The sequence below is a fragment of the Sceloporus undulatus genome, chromosome 3 (assembly GCF_019175285.1).
Source record: "Sceloporus undulatus isolate JIND9_A2432 ecotype Alabama chromosome 3, SceUnd_v1.1, whole genome shotgun sequence".
Taxonomy (NCBI): Eukaryota; Metazoa; Chordata; class Lepidosauria; order Squamata; family Phrynosomatidae; genus Sceloporus; species Sceloporus undulatus.
Window position 1 is genome coordinate 261,446,468 of NC_056524.1, and position 3,254 is coordinate 261,449,721.

Genomic DNA, 3,254 nt, shown 5'->3' on the forward strand with positions numbered 1-3,254 from the left:
AATACTTCCCAGAGCAGAAAATTCTAAACTTATTCCAATTGGTTTTAATGATTAAAAAAATACTTTTTTAAAAAAATAATCTATATTTGCATTAACCTCAATTGAGTGTCAGTTTTACTGTAGCCCATTTCCATTTGGCTGAGGAGAAGGGTAACCTTTCTGGTACAAACTAGAGAGGGAAATTGTTGCATTCATATTCCCTAGGTTTAATGAGGGTCAATTGTCTACTGTAGCACTGAAGAGAGAGAAACCAAAGCTCATTCTCCAAATAACTTTACCCTATTCTCCCCATGAACTGATTTATTTTAAAGCAAACTTTTAATTAAAATAATAGGGTGCCATATTGCTGTTAAGGGGTATTTTGAAATGAAACAATGGACTTTATCACACAGGAAAAATTGGGGGTTTAAACAGCGATTATCCCATGAAAATCTCACAATCATAATTAACATTCTTACACTATGTTGCAATTAAAGTGCCATTATCCTGGAAATAAACAGGCAATAAACAGCAACAAATCATTCACGGGGGAATCCCATGAATGATTTGTAGCAGTTTATTGCCTGTTTATTCCCGGGATAATGGCTCTTTAAACGTGATGTGTCTGAAAATGTTAATCGTGATTGCTTGATTTTCACGAGATAATCACTGTTTAAACGACCGATTTTCCCCGTGTGATAATGGGGAGAGATTGCCAATCGGAGAACCTTTTAAAATTTTGCCACTTTTTTAAAGGGATGCACACTGGTCAGCATGAAAACTCCAGCTAACATGCACTCAGTTTTTAAAGTTAAGGCATACTTTTAAAAATGGGGGATTACAAAAGGCTGTAAAATGAACCTTACGGTTTTTTTCTGAATGGTGCCAGCTGGACTTACACAAGGGAAAGAAAAAAGAGCGAGAAAATATCCCATTGCTAACGTTCATCTTGGTGAAAAGGAAGCCCAAAGAGGAAGGAAGGTAGGACTGTAAAGTTAACAATAGAAATCCTTTTTCCTGAAACTGCCAGGGATGTGACTTTTGTTTTGTTTTAAAGAAAAGAGCATGTGTCTTCATATTATAGCAGAGAGAGTATTTCAGACAGAGTGTGTATCAGTTATTATGTTCACTGCTGGCAGATTAGCAGATATAGCTGACTGTACAACACAATTAAAACAAAACAAGAGACTTTGTCCTAAATCCATTTGCTAATCCCAGCTCAAGTAGACCCACTGAATCACTGAAATTTACATCAGTACTGATCAACCATTTAATCAGCCTACTCTGTTTAAGACTAACAGCTGCATTTAGGCCTTTATTTTAATTTCAATGAAACTATATCCGTAACTTGTTTTGCCCAATATAGACTTTACCACCTGAGAAAAGAAAGCGAAACTGTTTGGAAGAGTAGTGGCTTTATTATTATTATTAACCTTTATTTATAAAGCGCTGTAAATTTACACAGTGCTGTACATACAATCTTTTAGTCAGACAGTTTATCTGTGCCATTCTGTAAGCACTCATAGCACTTCCATTCCCTTCCGGAGGGGAGATGATAATAAAAGCATGTCTTTTGTCACATTTGAAAAATTCATTTGACAAAAGGTATGCCTTGATTACTGTCTTCCCTTGGGTAGAGAATGGAAGTGCTACAAAGGCAAACAGAGCAGCAGGGAGAAAGCCACTACTCTCCCAGTTTTGTCCTTTCTTATGTGGTAAAGTTCTTAGTCTAAAAGGTACGACAAGATCCTTTTGCATACTACTATTCCAGACTAACATGCTGGCTATGTTTCTAAACTATATTGTGACATAGTGGTGACTGTTCTCAAACTGCTCTAATCTGTCTTTATCTAGAGAGAAAGGGAGAAGTAGTACTAAGTCATCTGAGAGGTGGATATTCTTAGTGTTTCTCTTCCATCTTGGCCATGAGTTATACAATATTTTTTTATTTGTTTTACATATGCAATTATGAATTTGACAAGTAAAGTTATTGCTCTCTGTGAGATATGTTTTTTAAGTACCAAAGTACCAAATTAGATTAATCAGGACAAATCAAGTGAAGCGGCAATATCCAATTTATTACTTACAATCTTGCAAGAAGGGGTGTCCTAGGCAAGTACAGTAGGTATACTCCAAACTTGACACAAGTTTTTAACCCCTTTTCACAGCAGCATTTTCCCTCCCTTTTGATGTTATTGGCTAAAGCCATCAAACTGTACAACAAATCTTGAATGCCTAAAATGAATGATCTCTGCCCGTTTACACCTTCCACCTACTCACATTTAAAATCCCCTAACCATTATTTACAGACCTCTTTCTAAAGTACTTTTTTAAGCTTAATTTTAATTATAGTGAAAGCTATGCAATTGACCAAAGCTTGAATTGTGATTTCAAGCCAAAGTCTCATTATTAACTATACCTTCTTCCTTTCATGTTTCCATTATCTACTTTCTACCTCATTATATTTGCTCAAAAAGCTTCCTCCGCCATATAGGACGCCTCAAAGAATGACATCTCCTGCTTGGTTAATGAGTGCTTCTCTTCTAGCAAGTGGAATGGAATGTACAAAATAACTAGATGCTTCTAAGACCCATCTACAATCTTCTACCTTCTCTACAAAGATTGTGTAGAATTAACCTTTTACAGAGTGTGTTTGTAATGTGTGCATTTTAAAAACCATATCTAAACTCTTCTTCTGTTTCCACTAACTCTCTCTCTCTCCCAAATATTAACAATTTCTCTCACTCTCCGCACACCTGCACATTTATCAGTATGGTGGCCATCATCAAGCCATTTTTAAATTTTATCAAGTTTTTATTGGAACCAAAACACTTTTACAACTATATTAAAACTACGAAAGCAAGAACACTCAAATATAAAGGCCATTCTAGTCCCAGTTATGTAAATTTCTTTCCCCTAAACACCACACCCTTTGGGTCACAGCTGTTTTAGCAACTTTTCTCAATTAATTCCAACAATTGAAAACACTTCTGATTTAAAAACACACCTGCAGCACTTTATTTCTAAAGCATCTTGTACAGGCCATGGCAGCCACTGGGCAATCTGAACATGAGGGGACAACAAGAGATCTGTGTAACTTCTAAACTTCTTCTATTTACAAGATATATATATCAGGGTACATAATTATAAAAGACATCAACAATTGACAATATGCATAAGACAAGTGGATGATAACAGTCCATGTGAACAATGTTGCTGATTTGAGCAGTGAAAATGGTTCTACTGCTGCAACATAATATTAAAGTTCAAAAACT